The sequence below is a fragment of the Phyllobates terribilis genome, unplaced genomic scaffold (genome assembly GCF_046119375.1).
Source record: "Phyllobates terribilis strain yellow unplaced genomic scaffold, ASM4611937v1 Scaffold_5__5_contigs__length_657084704, whole genome shotgun sequence".
NCBI lineage: Eukaryota > Metazoa > Chordata > Amphibia > Anura > Dendrobatidae > Phyllobates > Phyllobates terribilis.
Window position 1 is genome coordinate 406,119,504 of NW_027362765.1, and position 24,352 is coordinate 406,143,855.

Sequence of the window (24,352 nt, forward strand, 5' to 3'; positions counted from 1 at the left end):
AACACAAACAGCACAGATGGTGGAGCACGCCTAACATAGGACTAAGAGTCTTAACCCCAAGACACAGATGTGTGTGTCAATGGGCCTTAAATAGGTCTAGAGAAATGATGTCATAGATGCCCACTGCGCAACCCACAAAACCCAACGTGGAGCACAACAGAGGGCAGCGGACACAGGAGAAGGAAGCGGAGACTGGGATACTCGGGATAGTTGTGTAACACTGCTGCTCCTAAGGAAACCTTATCCTGATTATTATGCTTATGAGCAGGGATCCATAGGTCAGATTTCCACCAATCAAAGATTTTAAAGATATGCCATCAAGAATAGTATATTAAAATATAAAGATATGTAAAATTAATAAACCAGAATATATATTTTTATACAAAAAAAAATCTTGCAATATTTTTTTCCATTTATTAAAAAAAAATAAAATCCTCTTTCATTGCCCAAAAGCCTCAGTCTTAAAATTACATTTGCTACAGGCTCAAATGCTATCGCAATGCAGTGAAAATCCCATCTGCAATAATGATGACAGAGCTCGTTCCATCACACATGAAACATAGAACAACAATTGTTTTTCCACCTAACGCCATTCACTTAATTAGCGTTGCGGTAAGACTATAAATTTTTGGAAGAGGGAATCCTTGATAGGGCACTACATACACCTATACATCCTGGCCTCCATTTACTCTACAGAAATAATTTAAAAACTTATACTAAGAATGGAATTAGGTATTGATTTTGCACTACATCCTGGCAAATTTATTTTTGTGACCGGCAATAATATTGATGTTACAAAGATGCTGTTTGAGGCAATTATTGCTCATACCCAACTACCGTTCTGATACTGATAAAGTTATTATTGTTGTATTGATAGAAAATACAGCACAATGGTTTGTGCCATAAATAACAGCAATAAAGCTGAAGGTCAGGCATATGTATTAGTTAACAAGTCATCTCCAAGTCTATTAGGCTCAGGGATAATATATCTATGAGGGAAAGATTATAAGGCCAGCCATACGCTGACAGCGGACAAAACAAACTACTATGGCAACTGACTACGGCACTGTTTTTCACGATTTATGTTTTTTTTTATATAATGTCTTTTTTTCCTGCGATTGGTAGTTTAAAGGAAAAGTAAAAATAAAAAGGGAAGAAAATTGAAAAGGTAAAATGATGTGTTTAATCTCATCCTGGCAGTAAAATGCAATTCTGCAAAAAAAATTTCAAAAATATTTTTTTCTACTTCTCCATCCAAAGTTAGCGAGATTATAACAGAAAAACAAATGGAGAGTTGGCTCTTTATACAAATTAAAGCCCTTATACACATTAGACTAATGTCGGCCAAACCCACCGATATCGAGGAGTTTGGCTGACGGTCTAATGTATATGGGGGCACTGGTTGACTGATAATCGAGGGAGATGGCGATTAGTGATGAGCAAGCGTGCTCGTTTGAAGGGTTAAAATTGTTCCTTTTTTTGCAAAGTACCTTAAGTGAGGCTGTTATATATATAATTACCTGAGGACAATATCCTATTCAGCCAGCACCTAATTTTTGAGCTGAGTGCGCATCTTCCCTCGACCTCGCTCATCACTAATGACGATCGCTCATGTCCGATTTTGGACTATTGATTGCATTGTTCTACCAGAGACAAGCCACCAGCCAATGTGTCAGTCAGCGGCTTTCTCATTGAGAACACAGAAGTGCTCGGTCCTGTATATGGGAGAGTCGGCTAAGACAACTGTTGGCCGAACGATTAGCTGAAGCATCATTGGGCTAACAGCCATCTAATGTGTATGGCCAGATTTTGGCTATGTTCACATTGTATTTTAGCCTGCTATCAGTGGCTCCATCTGGGCTTACACCTGAAGCCCTGGAAAATAGGATTCAGACTTTTGTTTTGATGGGACCATTGACTTTAATGATGCAAATAGAATCAGTTTGTGCTCTGTTAGACATAATTTTCATCAATATCTGCCTATTTCACTGGGGCACAAAAACACAGTTTAGCCAAAAATTATGTCCGAAAGACCACACAATGACTCCATCTGTATTACTGGCAAATTCAGCGAAAAATGTCCAAATCCCGTTTTCCAGGTCTTCAGATATAAACCCTGATGGAACCACTGCCAGTAGGCTAAAACGCAAAGTGAGCATAGCTTTAAAGGGAATTAACCCTCCTAGGCCGTCTACATGGGCATGTAGGTCATAGGAAGCTGAATAAAATGATACCTTAATATCTGTGATCTGGTGTTTTATTCCAGAGAAATCCACGTTTTTCTTAATATATAAATGAGCTGTTAAGATCTCTGGGCCGGACATAGATCTCCCTGAGAATCTGCCTCCAGGGATTATTTTAAATGAAAGGGTACGTTACCAGTATGAGACATGTAATGGTTACCAGTGTTAGCAGTGTGAAGTGAGATGGCCTATCTGCTCTCCTAATCTCACTGCAGAGCTGTGTGGTTATGTGGTTATACCTGACACATCTGCCGTTTCCTCTCAGTCTCCATATCACAGATGGTGAGTGTTTCAATATGGTTGCAATACAGCAGAGCTGTGAGAGCTGCAGCAATGTGTTTGCAATGAGACAAAGTTCAGTTTTGTGTTAGTTACATGTCTCACACTGTTAACTCCCCCTTCATGTAAAATAAGCTCTGGAGGCAGATTCTCAGGGAGATCTACAGTACAGACCAAAAGTTTGGACACACCTTCTCATTTAAAGATTTTTCTGTATTTTCATGACTATGAAAATTGTACATTCACACTGAAGGCATCAAAACTATGAATTAACACATGTGGAATTATATGCTTAACAAAAAAGTGTGAAACAACTGAAAATATGTCTTATATTCTAGGTTCTTCAAAGTAGCCACTTTTTGCTTTGATGACTGCTTTGCACCCTCTTGGCATTCTATTGATGAGCTTCAAGAGGTAGTCACCGGAAATGGTTTTCACTTCACAGGTGTGCCCTGTCAGGTTTAATAAGCGGGATTTCTTGCCTTATAAATGGGGTTGGGACCATCAGTTGTGTTGTGCAGAAGTCAGGTGGATACACAGCTGATAGTCCTACTGAATAGACTGTTAGAATTTGTATCATGGCAAGAAAAAAGCAGCTAAGTAAAGAAAAACGAGTGGCCATCATTACTTTAAGAAATGAAGGTCAGTCAATCCGAAAAATTGGGCAAACTTTGAATGTGTCCCCAAGTGCAGTTGCAAAAACCATCAAGCGCTACAAAGAAACTGGCTCACATGAGGACCGCCCCAGGAAAGGAAGACCAAGAGTCACCTCTGCTTCTGAGGATAAGTTTATCCAAGTCACCAGCCTCAGAAATCGCAGGTTAACAGCAGCTCAGATTAGAGACCAGGTCAATGCCACACAGAGTTTTAGCAGCAGACACATCTCTACAACAACTGTTAAGAGGAGACTTTGTGCAGCAGGCCTTCATGGTAAAATAGCTGCTAGGAAACCACTGCTGAGGACAGGCAACAAGCAGAAGAGACTTGTTTGGGCTAAAGAACAAAATTAATGGACATTAGACCAGTGGAAATCTGTGCTTTGGTCTGATGAGTCCAAATTTGAGATCTTTGGTTCCAACCACCGTATCTTTGTGCGACGCAGAAAAGGTGAATGGATGGACTCTACATGCCTGGTTCCCACCGTGAAACATGGAGGAGGAGGTGTGATGGTGTGGGGGTGCTTTGCTGGTGACACTGTTGGGGATTTATTCAAAATTGAAGTCATACTGAACCAGCATGGCTACCACAGCATCTTGCAGCGGCATGCTATTCCATCCGGATTGCGTTTAGTTGGACCATCATTTATTTTTCAACAGGACAATGACCCCAAACACACCTCCAGGCTGTGTAAGGGCTATTTGACCAAGAAGGAGAGTGATGGGGGGCTACGCCAGATGACCTGGCCTCCACAGTCACCAGACCTGAACACAATCGAGATGGTTTGGGGTGAGCTGGATCGCAGAGTGAAGGCAAAAGGGCCAACAAGTGCTAAGCATCTCTGGGAACTCCTTCAAGATTGTTGGAAGACCATTTCCAGTGACTACCTCTTGAAGCTCATCAAGAGAATGCCATGAGTGTGCAAAGCAGTCATCAAAGCAAAAGGTGGCTACTTTGAAGAACCTAGAATATAAGACATATTTTCAGTTGTTTCACACTTTTTTGTTAAGTATATAATTCCACATGTGTTAATTCATAGTTTTGATGCCTTCAGTGTGAATGTACAATTTTCATTGTCATGAAAATACAGAAAAATCTTTAAATGAGAAGGTGTGTCCAAACTTTTGGTCTGTACTGTATGTCTGGCCCATAGTGCGGAACAGCTCATTTACATATAGGAAAAACACAGATTTCTCTGGAATAAGACATTGGATCTCAGATATCAAGGTATCATTTTATTCAGTTTCTTATGACCTGTATGCCCATATAGATGGCTTAGGAGAGTAGATCCCACTGACAGATTCCCTTTAAGGTGGCTTTTTCTTGACAGACAATCTCTAGAAGGGTGAGTTCACACTAACGATATTTTCCTGCTTTTTCAGAGCAGAAACTCTCCGAAAACCACAAGTTTTGACTCCAGGGTCCCACTTTTGATGTATATAGTGCCAAGTACTGCTCATATAAGAGGGTAGTGGTCCACTCTTGCACAGGGGCCCACCGTAGGATTCTCCTGTTCTCCTGTGGGCCAGTCTAAACCTGCAGGTATGGTGTTGTTTTTTTTTTATTTGGTAAAAAATGAGTTATCTGCTGGGAACCACTCCAGTAAATGCTCCTTCTTTAGGGTATGTGCACACAACATCTTCTTTCCGGTAGCCGAGCCACTGAGCTTTTCTGTGCAAAGCCACTTAAGGAAACTGCTCGTTGTCTTTTGAATGAAGTGGCTTTGCTGGTGGGTTTGCCATAAATTTTTACAGTGGTTCAGCCATCGGTGTCTTTTCTATGTACTCTCCATCACAGCAGCCAGTGGCTTCTGCTAGGATGATTTAAATTGCTACTTCAGTTAACCACTTCAAGGTTTCCAAGCCTTGAAGTGGTTAAAAGAAGTAGCAGTTGACTGACCATGTGCACAGCAATGTTGTTATCACATTGACGTGCATTATGTTAATTTTTTGCGGTGCTTTTTCAGACATTGTGCATATACTCTTAGCGTGGTTTTAGGATAGTTTTTTTGCTGCCTGAAGTGGTTTTGAAGACTTTTTCAACCTTATTTGGATAGTTTTTATTCCTGCCATATTTTTTTTTCATCCATTTGATTTGCCAATGACTAGTTTGGAGTGTATTCCATCTTGAGACTTTTCAGAGGAGTGAAAGGCACATTCTTTTCTCCCACCACATGTTTTTCAAAATTTTAAGAAAGAAGAAAGACACTGAAAATACTGAAGGCTCTCGGCAGACCTAGAAAATAGCTTATAGGCTGTAGGGAACTTTAAGAGCTTTGTCTGGGCAGAATCAACCAAGGAAGTTTTCCATTTTGGCCTAGAGAGGGGGAATAAACTGACTAAAAAAAAATTGGGGCAAATTTATTAATACTGGTGTTTTATATGCCAATCCAAAAAAAGATTATCGTAGCAAAATTGTGCCAAATTTATTAAAAACCTTGTGCCTCTCAATAAATTTCTTTCATTTTTGAATGTCCTAATGTTAGCAAATTAAATATAAAACTCCCATGAGTAGGTACAGATTTGTGCCAAAATTTGTTTCAATTTCTTTATAAATGTTTTGACCATGTCCCCTCCTGGAACTCCATGCCCACTTTTTCAATATTTGACAAGTTTGGTGCAATAAACCAAAATTGAGTTTTTCTTCAAATTGCAACTTTTTATGGGGTGTTCAGTTTAATACAAAAACTGGCATAAACTGATTAATAAATGTAGGCCATTGTGTGTAAACCTACTCTTAAGGCAGTTTCTGATGAGCACACAAATGGACGCAGATTATGAATGATGTCCTAATCTGACCATGGATTTGAGGACCCAAACTGACTGATCTATGAAATTTTCAGTTCAGGTCTTCAGAATCACAGTCTGGCCACATTCACATGTTCAGTATTTGGTCAGTATTTTACATCAGTATTTGTCAGTCAAAACAAGGAGTGGAACAATCAGAGGAAAAGTATAAGGCTATGTGCTCACGATCAGGCTATAGCAGCGCTTTGGACTCAGAGCATTTTCGCTGCGTCCAAAGCGCTGCGTCCAATCATGCAGGTAAATCCACACCCTATACATTCTATTGTGGAAATTTCTGAAAATGTGGAAATTGGCATGATGCGGCTCCTAAAGCCGCACCGCCGGTGAGTTTTCACTGCATCAAATAGAAGCACAGTGGGCATGAGATTTCTATAAATCCCATCCACTGTGTTTCTACTTTACAATGCAGCCTTTTGGATGCAGTGCAGGTGAGCTGCGTCCAAACCGCTGCTAATACAGATTATGGGCACATACCCTAATAGAAACACGTCATCACCACTTCAGTATTTGGTCAGTATTTTACATCAGTATTTGTAAGCCAAAACTAGGAGTGGGTGAAAAATACAGAACGTGTGAACGTGGCCTCAGGCTGACACTTAGATCAGTAACAGGGGCATCTAAATGTGCATGTAATATGCTCGTCTTAGGCTGGAATAAAATATGCAATTTTTGTGCCAAAATAAAAAAATGATCTAAAATGAAGAAAAGTATAAATGAAAGATTTGATAATGATAGGTCTCCTCTCTTTTGTATCCGCTTCTGTGTTTGACTAAAAACTGCTGCAAAACTGCAAAAAGAATTTCAACCTAAAGAAGTAGTATGAGATTATAAATCATGTTCTGCTTACTTCTTTTCAAACCGTCACCATTATTATCCATGACATGAATATGGTATTTTAGCTCAGCCCTAAACAAATGACTGCAATATGATGCACAACCTATGAACACAAGAGGCACTATTTCGGCAAATAATGAGTCCATTTTGACTTTAAGGTTAAGACAAGGACTAACACATCATGTCAGACTCAAATTATATTGTTTTCTGGCACCAATTTGAAAGCTATTTTCTTCACATAGCCAACCATTTTGTATATATTTCAAGTGTACTTTAACACAGGAGATCACTTTTTTGTCGGTTGTTAATTAACTGGTTCATTACCTGTTACCATTAGTCTAATTTAGGTTGAAAAGAAATGTGTTAATTAGTCCCATCATTAGAATTCTATTTCACATGAGAACTTTTCCATTGAATTTGCTGTCATGGAAGAAAGAAAGATATTTTCACTCAATGGGTGTATTCACATTATAATGCAGAATGCCCACAGAGAACAATAAGATTTATCAAGATACAGATTCAGAAAATCAATCAACCCAACCACATAAAAATAATATCTCATCTGGTTAATAACTTTGACCAGTTAAGATAATCAGGTGGCTCAGGAAGTCAAGGACGTCTGCTTCACCAATTTAAAATTACTTCAGTTTAATTTTATTGGCATAGACTTAAAGAGGTATTCTCAAGTTTGAAAGTTATCTCCTTTTCATGGGATAGGGGATAAATTTGTGATCATTGGGGGTTTGATCTACATGGTCCCCAGAAATCCCGAGAATTAGGGCTCTTTCCTCAGCCAAATGGGTTCAAGGTTGATCATGCGCACTACCGCTCCTTTCATTCTTGATGGGACCACCGGAGATTGCCAAGCTCTGTGCTTGGCTAATCTTCAGCACTTCCATTAGAATGAATGGAGTGTCAGTGCGAATGATGGACCTCCGTTCCATTTAGTTGGGATCGCTGGAGACTACAGAGGTCAAACCCCCAGCAATCAGCAAGTTATCTCCTCTGGATAGGGCATAACTTTCAAGAATGAGTTTTTTCCTTCAAAAAGGTTGTCCAGGACTATTTTATTTTTATCACTATGGGTCTAAAAACCAATAGCCAGGTAGATGGTAACACAGTCAACTACCTGCCTATTCTATCCAGTGCCAGCTCAGAGTGGTCATCGACCGCTCCTGCAGTCAATTTTGCTGGTCTTTGTCTATAGAGCAGCTCTTCTTCTTCCAAGCTGCTCTGTCAAAAGGGACGTAACTGCTGACGTCATGCTGATTGACGGCCGGCTCAACACAGTAAGGCAATGAGTAGCCGTCTGTCAACCAGCATGACGTAGGCAGTCACGCCCCGTCAACAGAACAGAGCAACTACCTGACTGTTTATTCTTAGGCCTCTAGTAAAAAATAATAACTCCTTTAAGTCTACAGTTATTAGCTGTCAAATGAAAGGCAAGGAAATGTATGGAGTTGCATACCGAAATATGAAATTTCAATATCACATGAAATCTGTAAAGGAAATGAGTAATAAATGTATGAGCACTTTCAACTTAAAAATTGCATAGATCCATGGTTGGACTGGCCTACTCATATACCAGAAGACCCTCCAGTTGGCATAAACTGGCCATAAACAATGGACAGCAGCCTAGTTAATGTTATCTCTCCTGACTGCTGTTCGAGTGAGCATGAATGTATTCTAAATTAGGGATAAAGGCGTATGCAGCTGCCAGACATCTTTGATGTTAGCATAACTCTCCTGAGAACAAAAGGATTGGGCATACTGAAATCTAATTGAAATTTAATTTTTAATAAAAGTAGGTTTAAAAAAAAAATTCAAATTTAATTTATAATAAAAGTAGGTTTAATTAAAAATTATACTCACCTAGACATGGGCCTCAACAGTCTCACCATGGAACTTTGTATCAGTCCTTTCTCTAGTCCAACTCTGTCTTCTCTCATCTTTACCGCATCTGGTCCTAACAAGGTCTCGTAATGTCATGATGAAGGTAGCAAAGATGTCAAAAGACAGAGTCAGACTGAAGACCAGACTGGACTAGGCCTCAAATGACGTCATAATGTGCGTCATCCCTTGAGGTTTATTCAACATTGGAGGTGTCAAAGATGCTGGAAGACAGAGTTGGACTGAAGATCAGAGCAGAGCTGTACAGCCGGACAGGTGAAGACTGGGATGAGATGAGTAATTAAAAAAAAAAATGAGCCCCTTCGATGTTCTTTAGAATCCAACAAAATGTTGCCTGGCCGACTAACATTTTCTGGATTCACAACATTTTTTTTTTAAGTGAATTCAAATTGATTTGTTGATCTCAGTCTAACATCTGTAATCAAAGTTAACTGGAGTTACCCATTTTTATATATCGTACATTAAATGATTGCCTTTTGCAAAGTCCTAAAGTTTCAGAAGACAATCCCATTTAGAGATGAATTAGAAGCCAAAAACTTGTCAATAGAGTCCATTTTGTAATCAGTTGATTAACAAATAACCTGTTACATCTTAGTTTATGTTATTTTTTTTGTTATGCTCTTTCATAGCTTCAGAGCAACAGAAATAATGGCAAATACATGCCAGAACCCCTCTGACTAATATGGGCCCTCTCATTTTCATTGTCTGTTATTTTTCTGGACAAAATAATTTGCAAGGCATTCTTTGTGGAATCTATGACAGAGGCTGCTGTGGAGATGTGAACAAAATCTTTTCAAATAAGAGTGGATGTTTTTATGCTCTGTGGAGAATGGACCTCAAAATCATCACTGATTGACCCTGAACCAATATTTAAGATGAGTTAAAATTGGAATCATCTTTGTGACCCACCATCAAAAACATAACAAACATCTTATATGTTCCCAAAAAAAAAAGGTTCTTTCTATAGCTAATTTAAGAATAGAAAGTTTTCAAGAACTTTTCTTTAAAAAGTTTTGAATTGAATTTGGAATAATACTGTTAGTTTTATCTGTTTCGGACTTAATATTTTTTTCTTATTGTCTCTTTCATCTGACAAGAAACATGAAACTACTCTTTGAAAGTATTTATTTTCTCCTTTGGGAAGTCAAAGGTTTACGATAGATCTTCAACCATGCAAGATTCTGAGCGAGGACATTGATGCCTCTGTCATTCAGTCACCTCCTTATTAAGTTTTCGATGGTTTGGAGAGTCAAAACCTCAATTGTAAATTTAGAAGTAATTGATGCGGCTTTGGGTCTGTGTGTTTGTGTACAGTATAACCTTTTACCAATCTTCATTCTATTGAGTTCTTAACAATGCAATCTTCTATGGCACAGGCCATGTAGTTTAGTTTAGTTTAAAAATTAAAAAAATGTATATTTAACCACTTAATGTATTTGTTTTTGCATAAGGATGTACAATGTAGAATTTCTAATTTATTAATTTTGTAACCTTAATAAATATGTAATTAAATATTACGTAGTTCTCCAATTTGAACAATCAATTGTTTTAGAAATTTGAGTTTGTGTAACAATTTTTTTATGCCATTTGTATTATTAAAGGGACATTTTAGGAAAACGAATATACTGTACGAGGCTTGGAAGCTTGGAGGAGCGAGCATGACAAAAGGATTCTCTTGTTTGTGTGTTTTTTTCTCTGTTTTGTGTTTTTTTTTATGTTTTTAAGTCCATGCAGAAAATCTATGTATAAAATATAGAAAAAAGATACAATTAGAAACGATAAAAGCACTTAAATGAAAAAAATCTATGCAACTTTGGAATCTACGTAATCATATTGACCTGGAAAATCATGTTGACAGATCACTTTTACCACGCAATGAACACCTTAAAAGCAAAACCTAAAAAACAATGGTGGGATTGCATTTTTTTCACCATTGCATCCTACTTGGAATTTATTTCCTCCTTTTCATTACATAGTATGGTAAAATACTAGCAACACCCGATCGTGTAGATACGGAAGTCAGGATTCGGCTGTCAGAGACAGCCAGTATTACCATGAAGAAGGCAGAGATGGTTTATTACCATCTAAAACATAGTGCTAAAGAAGTGTTTTGTACACAGTAATAGGAAGCACTGACGATGCGTCATCCTCCATACACAGCAATCATGTGATCGCTGTATATAGAGAGGGAACAGGAACTGCTGGGTCACAGGACACCTCTGCTATACATCCAGGAGGCTGCATTTCCCTTGTAACTGGGGCTAATGTATTAACCCCAGTTACAAAGGAAATTAAAACAAAAATAAAAATATTTCAATATTTAAATGCCCCTCAAAGGTCCTTTATGACTTCATGGGGGACACAATGTGCCAAATAAATGAGAAATAAATAAATAAAAAATAACAGGTAAAATAAATAAATAAATATGGCACTATTGTTACAGAATGGGGAACATTTACTTTAAATGTATTTTAGTGGTCATAAAAAAAATGGAGAAAATAGATACTTATTTCCCTTATTTTTCCACCGATATCATCTTATATCAGCAAAAAATAGAGAGTATATGACAGTGACGTAAAAATGAAGCCCTGTGTATCATTAAAAAATTGCTTTAATATATCCGTGAGAAGAAAAAAATGATAGGTCTTTAAACCACCTGTTTGAAAAAAAAAATTGTGCATGGTCAGGAATGGGTTAGATTGCCCGGTATTGAACTGGTTAAAGCAGACAAACCCTAATAACACATTTTTTTTTACATTCATGCATAATAAAATATATCCCCAAAAGGCAAGCCGAAGACTTTCCCGTAGCCGTTGGATATTCATCTAAATTCAGTATTTCAATATGTGAAAGAGAGAGAGAAAGACATTTTCAATAAACCGTCGAGCAATTTGTCATGTAGCATATACACAAATGTAATTTCTTCGTGCAGGCAAGGGAAGTAATCCACTGTAATCTACTAACTCGCTGATTTTAATTCTTTTCTATGGTGCCATTGTACACCACTTTGATGAAAGATTAATCAAGGTGTAACCTATATTTGTTGACAGACGAGCACAAAAAATTTCTTTCAAAGAAAAAGCTTCCAGATTTACTAAGGTTCCGTGTGAGATGATATCATGCCTTAAGGCTAGGAAATTACTCTCTTGGTTTATAGATTCCTTTGATTTGACCAATATCATAGAGGAAGATTGATTTATAAATTTTCAGGAAGGAGGTCTGTTGGGGGACTTGTTGATGGAAACTTTGAAGGTAACGTATCAGGGGAAATATTCTGTTTTCAAATTAAATTAGTATAAAATGATAACACAACGTTTTGTATTTGGCAGCACATGGGAGCTGGTCCAAATTTACCTTTGGGCACAGTACGCAAAAAGAAGCCATGGTGTAAGATGGCTGCGGAAATGAAAACTCACACATTAACTTGGCAGCTTAAAGGGGTTGTAAGGATAGAAAGGAATATTTTAAAGTTCTTAGACTGGTATAAAAAAGCAGCGATACTCACAGTGACCAAGATGTACAAGTGAATAAATGAAGAATTTGTAGTCTGTAACAATGGAGACATCTATGGTTTAAATATCTAACCTAAAAAAAGTCTACCATTAAAATTATTTTTTTCCCCTCATTGAAGGTGTTACGGGTGCGGGTTGTGGAATCTCTGTGCTTTGATGCAAGGAGGGACCAGAGGGGCATGACTAAGTGCCTACTTGGACCGACCCAGGTCACACAGCGGCTTATTCGATTCCGTGAACCAAGGAGGGACCGGGCAGGTGAACCAGGTGCCACTCTGGTACCGACCTTGTGTGAGAACAGTTAACTCCCTCGGGTCAGATGACAGGAGCTGACCGGTACAGCGGATGAGCACGGCTGGTAGGCAGGCGGGCAATCCGGGTAAACGAGCAGGTGGGTATGGCAGATAGCCAGACAGGTACTCCGGGTAAACGAGTAGGCAGGTACGGCAGGAAACTGGCAGGTGCTCCGGGTAGGCAGGCAGTCGGGCACAGCGTGTAACTGGCAGGTGCTCCAGGTAGGCAGGCAGGCACAGCGTGTAACTGGCAGGTGCTCCGGGTAGGCTGGCTGGCGGGCACAGCTGATAGACAGACTGGCGGCAGGACTGTTAGACAGACTGGCGGGCAAGACTGTTAGACAGACTGGCGGGCAAGGAACCTGAGAGCTGAGGAGAGTGTTAGCACACAAACAACAACCTTGCACAGGCACTTCCATTTTGGAGGAGGTGCTTAATATAGGGGCAGTCCTCCCGCCATTGGCCGGGGACTCTTTAGGACGGCGCACGCGGCCCCTTTAAGAGGGAGGGTGCGCGCGTGCGAGTGTGCGCCTTGGCAGCAGGGGAACAGGAAGACGCCAGACCGGGACCGCGGCGGTGTGGGGAACGGCGTTTCTGCCCGGCAGGAGGCTGAGACGCCGATGCTACGAAGGATATTGTGTCTATTCCTAATATATCTATAGCAGATTTTAGATATTCATAAAAATAATTTATGAAACTTTACTATAGTAAAAGAACATGAAACGCCTACAAGAGTTTAAGGAGCTATATATTAAGGACCAATATACACCAATATATTCAAGAATACCTATATAGAAATGTGCAAGCCTCAAAATCAATAAAAATATATTCTTTATTACTAGAGATGAGCGTTGTTCGACTCGTACTGTTCGCCAATCTCAAATTCGAGCTGTTTTGGGCGGTGTTCGAGCCGTTCGGCGAACACGAACGATTTGAAAAAAATTCGGCTGTTCGAGGCTATGTTCGATAACTGTTCGTGCACTAAAATCATAACTGGATTTTTTCTCAGTAATGATGAAAATTAATGTTAATACGCAGTTTGAGTGTACAGCGGGGCGGGGGGAGGGGCAGGGGATTGATCTCTGCAGGAATAATGAAGATCTCCATTTTTTTTTTCTCTTTCCCGCATTTACAGTGGGGAGATGCAATCTGTCAGCCTATCAGCAGCGCACACACGGAGCGAAGTGCTTTTTTTCACACAAGCAAGGGCATGTGTCATTGACAGTGTATGTCACATGTCCTTGCCCTATAAGACCCAGCCATTTTCCCCGTCGCCAACATTTTCTCACTGCTGCAGCTGCGTGTTAGACGGCACCGCTGTTGCTGTGTGTGCTATACCTTGTTAATTTCAAGCCAATTTTCGCACAAATCTACAGATAGCTTGGGAGTAGGGAATAGTTGTGATTGCAGTCCTTTTAAGGACTTTTATCAGGCAGGTCTGTGCTCTTAAATAGATAGGTTGTGGGAGTAAAGACTAATTGTAATTGCAGTCCTTTTCAGGACTAAGTTACATCAGTTCCTATCAGTTTTTGCCAGGCAGGTCTGTGCCAGTGCTGTGCAAGTTTTTTTCACAGCATTTGGCTAAATCTAGCAAAGCTAATCCTTTTTGGCCTATTGCAGAGTGTGTTAGTCAGTGGAGTAGCCTATCTGTGTTGCAAGCTACACCACCTGTGTATAGAATACCAATTTTTTTACTGCACTTAGTGAAGTAAAACCTTTTGGGCATAGCATCAATCTATTAGTCCATCTATACTGACCTCCATAAGGTTACAAATTGAATATAATTTTTTTCTGCATCTAGCTCTGAAAAAATATTTGGCCTTCTAGCTGTGTGTGGGACTTGTTCTATTAGTCCATCTATACTGACCTCCATCAGGCTGCAAATTGAATATAATTTTTTTCTGCATCTAGCTCTGAAAAAATATTTGGCCTTCTAGCAGTGTGTGGGACTTGTTCTATTAGTCCATCTATACTGACCTCCATCAGGTTGCAAATTAAAAATTATTTTTATCTGCATCTAGCTCTGAAAAAATATTTGGCCTTCTAGCAGTGTGTGGGACTTGTTCTATTAGTCCATCTATACTGACCTCCATCAGGTTGCAAATTAAAAATAATTTTTATCTGCATCTAGCTCTGAAAAAATATTTGGCCTTCTAGCAGTGTGTGGGACTTGTTCTATTAGTCCATCTATACTGACCTCCATCAGGTTGCAAGCTGAATAAAAAAATTTTCTGCATCTACCTCTGAAAAAATATTTGGGCTTCTAGCTGTGTGTGGGACTTGTTCTATTAGTCCATCTATACTGACCTCCATCAGGTTGCAAATTAAAAATAATTTTTATCTGCATCTAGCTCTGAAAAAATATTTGGCCTTCTAGCAGTGTGTGGGACTTGTTCTATTAGTCCATCTATACTGACCTCCATCAAGTTGCAAACTGAATATAATTTTTTTCTGCATCTACCTCTGAAAAAATATTTAGGCTTCTAGCTGTGTGTGGGACTCATTGTATTAGGCTATCTATACCAAGCTCCACCAGCTTTTAAATTAATAATAATTTTTAGCTGCATCTAGCCCTGAAAATAATTTTTCTTCCCAATAGTGGTAGCAATAGAAATGTGGGGCGCGCTCCTGGCTTACAAAAATATACGCTTCATAACAAAAAACACCAGCATAGCGCACTGCATTAATAAGATGGCATCATCGTCTCTCCCAGTGCTAGGCCTACTACCCAGGCTAGCATTTCTGTGCCTAAAACACAATGTATGGGTCCGCGCTAGCCACTATGCTGAGGGGTCTAAAGCTGCTGCTAACGCTTTATAACAATTCAATTGGCAGATTTTCACTGAGCTCTTCCACAACGCCCACCCATCGGGCAACAGTTGCCCACCTTCCCTATGGGATCTAGTGGCGAATAGTTGATGCCATTAGTCAGAGCGTCAGTTGCCCCGTCGACGTGGCAAGCATACGGTAAGGCATGGGAAGAGTGGACACGACTAGTAGCAGGCAGACAGGTTGACCAATGTGAACAAGTCAGATCACAAGTCACCATAGAATTTCTCCACCAGCTAATGATGAGGGGCATATCAGGGGCGTCAGCGCAGCGGTGTCTGACCGGAGTAGCATTTCACTTCCAACTACTGAATTGGGGAGATGTGACAAAGATTCATCATCAGTAGTGTTGAGCATTCCGATACTGAAATATCGGGTATCGGCCGATATTCGCGGTATCGGAATTCCGATACTTAATTCCGATACTTTTACAATATCGAATACCGGAATCGGAAGTTCCCATAATGCCTGCGCTCTGCAGTGTCTCTGAACGATGACAAGCTGGATGGCAGCGCTCAGCTGAGATCCAGCCTGTCATCAGAATGCCATCCCAGCGTGGGAGAATTCTCCTGATCGTTTAAAAGCCGGCGGGCGGTAAAAAGCCGCCGGCTTTTAAACAATCACACAGCCCCATATTGCTTCCCCACAGCCTACCACCCCGATCCTCCGCTCCTCTCGCCACCTCCCATCCCGATCGTAAGTTAGGACCGGGCGGGGAGCGCAGCACCAAGGAGCGAGGAGCGAAGGACCCGGGCGGGGAAGCCGACAATGAAAAGACTTCACCGCCGGCTTTCCCGTTCTGTGCTGCGCTCTCCCGCCGGTTATTTCAAATGAACAGCTGAGGTATCAGGTGATGCTGATCAGCTGTTCATTTGAAGTCGCCGCGGTGCCCTCAGAGGGTTCACGTGAGTTCATGCTTGACTGCATTGCATGAACTCACATGAACTTTCCTACGGCCGCACAGGTCAGCCTCACCTCCCAGACGATCAGCCCGTCATGATTGGTGTGTGTGGGTGTCTGTGCGCGGTGTCTGCGAGTGTGTGCGGGGTGTCTGTGCGTGTGTCTGCGAGTGTGTGCGGTGTCTGTGCGATGTCTGCGGGTGTGTGCGTGCAGGCAGACATAGGCCGATGTGACACTACTACTCCCATCGGCCTATGTCTGTCCCCCGTCCACTCGTGCCAGCAGGATCAGCTCGATGGGAGCAGTAGTTCCCATCAGCCTGATCCTGCTATTTAAATTGCCCTACTGTGTCCCCAATAAATTTTAAATACATGTCATTGGTGGCCAGTGGTTACCTAAAATAAATTAGTTTATACATTACCTGTCCCCGCCGATCGCCACCTAAAATAAAGTAAAAAATAAAAAACTACACCTATACTCACCTAGACACCTAATTCCCCGAAGCCATCGATCTCCTGTAATAAAATATAAAATAATAAACCACAACCTTATCCTTACCCCTCCGTAGTAGTCCACGAGTGTCCCACGAAGATCTCCAGTTCAGAGCAGCCACATAGAATGTGACCGCTCTGAACCGCCGCCGCCGCTAGAATGACGGGGCCGTAAAGCAGCCCCGTCATTGCATAAGCGGGTTCGCCGGAGTTCAGGCAGCGCTGCTCCGGTTAGCTCCTTTACGGCCCTGCTGTATCGTGAGAAATTCCCACGGTACAGAAGTGCCGTAAAGGAGGTCTCCGGAGCTGCGCTGCCTGAATGCACTCCGGTGACCTCAGTCAGTGGCTCCCGGGACGTGTTCCCGGCAGTGTGAGCTTACAGCAACCATGCACAGCTGTCACCATCTCCAGATGTGACAGCTGTGCATGAGAGATCAGCGCAGGAACGTGGACAGGTAACTATTTTTTTTTAGTAAACTAAGAATTAAATAAAATTGTGTGTTTTATTTCAAATAAATTATTTTTTTCTGGGTGTAGTGTGTTTTTTCTTTTTAACACTTTGTAGGTTAGTAATGGGGGTGTCTTATAGACGCCCATCATTACTAACCTGGGCTTCATGGCAGCTGGCGCTGACATGAACCCCAACCATATTACCCCCTGCCACTGCACCAGGGCAGCGTGGAAGAGCGAGGCTAAGTGCCAGAGTTGGCGCATCCTATGGATGCGCCATTTCTGGGGCGGCTGACGGCTGGTGTTTCTAGCCTGGGAGGGGGCCAATATTCATAGCACCTTTCCTGGGCTATTAATATCAGCCCCCAGCTGTCCGCCTAGCCTTTGCTAGCTATTAAATAGGGGGTACCCCATGTCATTTTTTGGGGGGGGTCCCCCATTTTAATAGCTATTAAAGGCTAGGTATTCAGCTGGGGGCTGATATTAGTAGCCTGGGAAGCTCCGTCGGTATTACCCACTTCCCAGGCTTCAAACATCTGCCCCAGCCGTCTGCTTAACCTCCGCTAGAGCCTAAAATTATGGGGGATCCCACGCCAATTTTTTTTTAAATAAATCCTTTATTTTAACACTAAATGACATTTGAGGAGTTAATAAAGATGCAGTCCCTAAATTATTATTTATTTTTTAATTAATTTTTCCCAAAAATTTTGACGTGGGCTTTGCCATATTTTTGTATGCCAGCCAGGTACAGCATCCAGCTTCTATGAACGCGCCATTTTCCGGGGTGGCTGCGGACTGCAATTTGCACCGGGGGTGGGGGGGGGGCAGAAAGCTTGGGCCTCCCTGCGCTGCAGATTCCATCCCCCAGCTGCCTAGTTGTACCTGGCTGGACACACAAATAGGGAGAAGCCCCACGTATTTTTTTGAATGAGGTGAGGTCATGTCCAATGAACTCAGCTCACCTCATGCACGTCACTGACAGCGTGGGAAAATTCTCACGCTGAAGCGCTGAGTGCAGGAGAATTCTCCCACGCTGTCAGTGACGTGCATGAGGTGAGCTGAGTTCATTGGACATGAACTCGGCTCATCTGGATGCCGTCACAGAGAGACACTGAGGAGCGCAAGCATGCCTGCGCTTCTCAGTGTCTGCGGGATGACAGGCTGGATGGCAGCGTTCTGCTGCGGTCCAGCCTGTCATCTCGATGTAGCAGAGCTGAAGCTGTCCTGGGAACCATGGAAAGGTAAGGATGAGGTTGCTTTATTATTTTTCTTTTATTGCAGGAGTTCGTTGGCTTCAGCTGGAATGGGCGTGATGGTAAGTAGAGTTTAATTTAGAACAATAAAGAATTGCGTGTTTATTTCAATTAAAGGACTTTATTCTGGGTGTTTGTGTTTTTTTTTTAACTTTGACTATGGGGTTAGTAATGGGGGTGTCTTATAGACGCCTCTCCATTACTAACCTGGGCTTGATGTCAGCTGGCATTATAAGCTGACATCAACCCCAGCCCTATTACCCCACTGCCACCGCTACAGGGCAGTGGGAAGAGCGAGGCTAAGTGCCAGAATTGGCGCATCCTATGGATGCGCCATTTCTGGGGCGGCTGACGGCTGGTGTTTCTAGCCTGGGAGGGGGCCAATATTCATGGCACCCTTCCTGGGCTATTAATGTCAGCCCCCAGCTGTCTGCCTAGCCTTTGCTAGCTATTAAATTAGGGGGGACCCCACGTCATTTTTTTGAGGGGGTCCCCCATTTTAATAGCTAGTAAAGGCTAGGTATTCAGCTGGGGGCTCATATTAGTAGCCTGGGAAGCTCCGTGGGTATTACCCCCTTCCCAGGCTTCAAACATCTGCCCCAGCCGTCTGCTTAACCTCCGCTAGAGACTAAAATTAAGGGGAACCCCACGTCAATTTTTTTTTAAATAAATCCTTTATTTTAACACTAAATGACAAGTACAGTAAGCAACACTGTCACTGTACTTCATATATATGTGACTGACATGTTTCTATCTATCTAATCTATGTGTGAAGCTCTATTCTGTCTGTTATAAATGGTCGGGTACCGCTGCTGAATTGCCGGCCGGCTTTTTTAAAGAGACAGTGCATGAAAACACAATTATTTTTTTAAATAAATCCTTTACACTAAATGACAAGTACAGTAATCAACACTGTCACTGTACTTCATATATATGTGACTGACATGTTTCTATTTATCTAATCTATGTGTGAAGCTCTATTCTTTCTGTTCTAAATTGTCGGGTACGGGTGTATGCCGCTGATGAATTGCCGGCTTTTCATGTAATACATTCTACATTATTCTTAGTTGTTTTACTTCATGTAGAATTAACCTACAAGGAAAGAAAGGGTTTATTTTCATTCCGATATTTGTGTCCCATTGACTTGCATTGGTTTCCGGTATCGGAATCGGCGATATCCGATACTTTTTGGGTATCGGTCCGATCTAATCCGATACGATATTTCCTGATATCGGAAGGTATCGCTCAACACTAATCATCAGACAATCCATAAAAGGGTGGAAAAGGGGTCAGCCAAGTCAGGAGTGTAGACGTCCCGTCCCGTGTCACTAAAACTGATTTCTCACATCATATCCCTAACACCATTAACATGACACTCACAATTTGAAGCAACACTACTGTCTACTGCATTTGTGATCGCCTTCTTCGGGGCGCTATGCATAAGCGAATTAGTCCCTCAATCCAAAATTACCACCAGTGGAGGCTTATTACACTTGGACGTAGTCATAGCCAATAATGCAATACGTCTACGCATACACAAATCGAAAACGGTTCCAGCGGGCAGGGGCACTTGGGTACTTCTACAACCCACAAACGGTACACTGAGTCGGGTAACAATAGTAAAAACATATCTAACCATCAGATCACAAAGTAATTTCTTCCTATCACACATTGATGGAACGCCATTATCTAGATACCAGTTGCAAGCTATATTTAATAAATGCATAACATCGGCAGGGAACCACCCCAAAGATTACGGGACACACTCATTCCGCATAGGCGCGGCCACGGAAGCAGCAAGAGCAGGACTGTCAGAAACGGAAGTTCAGAGGATAGGGAGATGGCGATCCACGTGTTTGGCAAGATACATAAGACCGGACTTGTTATCCTAACGTGGTTTGTTTCTTTTACAGGTGACGCTAAGCCAACAGTGTGGGTGATAGGCCACTCGTATATATATTGGGCAGAAAAAAGGGCGAAAGTCCACCCAGGCGGGAGGAAATTAGAGTTTCCTAACACATATTTCAACTGGAGAGGTATTAGAGGCCTGCTATGGCCACAGGTACTAATGGAGGTAATCAAGGTAGGGAGAGAGGCAAGATGTCCGGTCATCTTAGTTATACAGGCCGGGGGAAACAACCTAGGTCATCACAAGAGCGCATAACTAATGGCAATAATGAAACTAGACACTGAGCGCTTCAGAGAATTTTTCACAAAACTAGCTATAGTATGGTCAGAGATTGTGCCGATAGCGGTATGGCAAGGTACGCGAGACATCACGGCCATCGAACGGACAAGGCGGGTAATAAATATTCGGATGGCAAAATTTAGAATAGACAGAGGCGGTGTAGTGGTACGACACCGACAACTGGAAGGAGATAAAGCAGGCCTCATACGGCCCGACAGTGTTCACTTAATGGATATTGGACTGGACATATTCCTGTCAGGACTCCAGGACAGAGTGTAACAAGCGTTAAGAGTGATGGGTGGGGGTCAGAGTCCTGCATACGAGTACGCAGGATACTCCGTGGCCTGGAAATAGAAAGGACATGTTGGAGAGTTACACTTGTTGGCCAAGTTGCCGGAGTGGAGACCCAGGGCATGCTGCAACAAGCTGAATTATTTTAGAAATAAAATGCCTTTCTAATGGAATGAGTATAAAGAGTTAATAAAGCTGTGACCGATCCTCACCCATCCAGTTGTAAGAGTTACATTATTGCATTGTCAAGGAAAGGGGGGCGGTAGGGGGGCTGAGCGTCTGGGTTTGGTTGGGGGTCCCCACAGTCTGCCTAGGCTAGATGCATTTAAAAATTCTTATTAGATACACAGGGGGTGCAGCATGCTTCGCAGCTGGGCTACTACGCCAAAGTATTGCCTAGGCTAGATGCAGTTAAAAATTCTACGCTGACTAGCAGACACTGAAGATTTGGAGCAGACCTCTGAGTAAACAGCTCTTCAGACTCAACCATCTGTGTTACCCCAAGCCATAGTGTATGTAGTTTCTTACAGTTAAAAGGTGGGGGGAGCGACCCAACCCACCTGGAATTGACGATGCCAACGTCACGTAAGACACAGCAAGGGGACTCCAAAAAGAGTCTCCATTTTTTCCCAAAATTGTGGCACAGACACCACTTAACCCTAGAACGCATACCTGGGGCCTCGCAGTCCCGCCCTGTTAATTGTTTTCCATTTTCTGAAAGATTACTTTAGTTAGAATTTTGAAACTCTAGGTATTCTTCATGTATATAGTTGTTTGTCATTTGAGTTTAAGTTATTCCATGTTATTTGCACACGGGCCTAAAAGGCCCCAGGTATATGAAAGTGTAGATTTTTATGGTCATGCGTTCTAGGGTTAAGTGGCATCAATTGCCCCACAGTTGCTTAAAACGGTTGGTGAGGTGATATTACCAAATCCTCAAGCTTTTAGTCTCCCAAGGATAACACAGGGTTAGAAAAGTCCTTGCGAATCCATGATTTGTTCATCATTAAGAACGTAAGTCTGTCTACATTCTCAGTGGACAGCCGCGTGCGCTTATCTGTCAGCACACCATCAGCAGCGCTGAACACACGTTCAGAGAGAACACTGGCTGCAGGGCATGACAAGATCTCCAAGGCGTGAGTGGCGAGCTCCGGCCATTTTTCCAGATTGGAATACCAAAGTGAGAAAGGGTCCAGTGACACAGTCATGGCTTCGATATTCACTTGGAGATACTCCTGCACCATCCTCTCTAGGCATTGACTATGTGTCAGACTTCTTGTCTCCTGTGGCCTTGCAAAGGATGGTCTAAAAAAGTGGTGAAACGATTCCACAAAATTGCTGTTACCAGCAGATACTGTGTTACTGTTACGGTTTGAGTGATGAAGACTCGACAGTCCCACGGTTGGCAAGTTAGAACTGTGAGATTCACTTCGTGCACCACTGGTGTTTTGTGGAAAAGCACATGTAAGATTCTGCAACAGCGTCTGCAGATACTCCTGCATGCGTCAATCCCTTTTTATGGCAGGAATTATTTCGGCAAATTTACTTTTGTACCGGGGATCTAAGAGTGTGGCAACCCAGTAGTCGGGATTACTTTGAAACTCTGCAATCTGAGGGTCATGTTGCAGGTAGTGCAGCAAGAAGGCACTCATGTGTCTTGCGCATCCAGGAGGACCAAGTCCTTGTTGTGTTGGTAGCGAGGTAAGAATCATGCTTCCTTCCTCTGCCCTCTCCCCCCAACCTCGCACAACAGAAATGTGATCAAGGTCTCCCTCATCTGATGAGTCTTCCATGCCCATCGCCAGTTCATCCTCCACTTCTTCCTCGGCTCCTGCACCTTCCTCAACAGTTTGGCTGCTACCATGCGCCCTGGTTAATCCCTCTCCCCCACCCTCCCATGCCTGCCGCCTTGGTGCTGCCAACCGTCTGGACCTTGGAGATGTTATCCCTTCCGCATACGACTCCTCCTCTACTTCCTCCACCTCCTCTTGTCCCACCACCTGACTCTGAATTCTGTTTAATGTGTGCTCCAGCATGTAAATCACCGGAATAGTCATGCTGATAATGGCATCGTCGTCAGCACTAAACATCTTCGTCGCCATTTAAAAACTGTGCAGAAGGGTGTGTGGCGCCCCAGAGGTGTGGTATCTCACCCTCAGGTAAGGAAGGCGTATGGCTCGGGACCCTAACACCTGCATCCAACACATACCCGCAGTGGGGGTAGGGCGAGATTGCTCCTAAGGGAGAGCACAGTCCCGGGTCCCTAGCTGGTGCGAGGGTCCTATGTAGTGGGAGCTTAGGGGAGCAGCTTAAGGGAGCACATGACAGGGAGAGTATAAATAGGAAGCCATCTTAGAAAGAGCAAGCCAGTCAGAGGAGGAAAAGTGACAGGAGCAGAGGCTCGGCATGAGCTCTGCTCCGGAGGCGGGCATAGCCTGGGAGGCCCAGGACTGAAGGAGAGAAGAGAGGAGTGGGAGCAGGAAGGCTCCAGGAACCGAAGGGACCCTAGGGCTACGGGCCGTGCAGAAGGCCACCCGTACTCCCGCTGCTACCAGGAGGTAGAGGGGTCAGGCCAGATAAGGGGAACCGGTCCCTCAACTAGAGGAGAAACAGCAAGGCTCAACTAGAAACCGGAGGCTGCAGCATTTCATGTACTGCAGGCAAAAGTCCACACCAGTCTAACTAAGAAGGTAGCCACATAGGACCCAGGGGACGGAACACAAGTCGCCCGCCAAGGCCCGAGGATACCGGATAGAAGTGTCACTGGGTGTGAGGTGCAGGGAGAAGGCCAGAGAATGGACACACAGAAGGGGGTCCTGCTAAGTACTCCGGAGCTATCTGGGGGTGGACTGAGCCCCTCACTGAGTACGCACAGCACGACGGGTGAGATTGCTCTGGTACCTGTAATCTGGACTGCAACAACTGTGAGTAAAGATCTTGGGACTGCATTACACGGACTCTGTGTTCATTACTGACTCCCTGCACTACAACCACCATCATCCACCCACACTGCCCTGAAGCTACACTCTTTCTGTGGTGAGTAATAATACCATTGCTGCAAAACCACCAGCTTCAGAGGACTGTTCCGCAGCGGCAGCCCCTTTGGCAGCACTCCACAGGTGGCGTAGTCGGACATTATAAAATCCATATATACAAATTACCTCCTTTGGGAGTGCATTGAGGTGAAGGGTACATTGCTGGAAAAGGAAGAAAAAAAAAACAAAAAACTCTTTAAATCTCTTAGTTTGCGAGTGTGAACGAGCTGCTTGTGTCCGGAGCGTAAGTGCGAACGAAAGTAAGTGTGTGACTTGTTTTTCAGTGAAGAGGTATTTGGGAATCCTGCAGAAAATACCTGTGTGAATTGCGGTGAGTGCTGCATTGTGACCTGCTGAGTGCTTTTCTACCTGTTTAGAT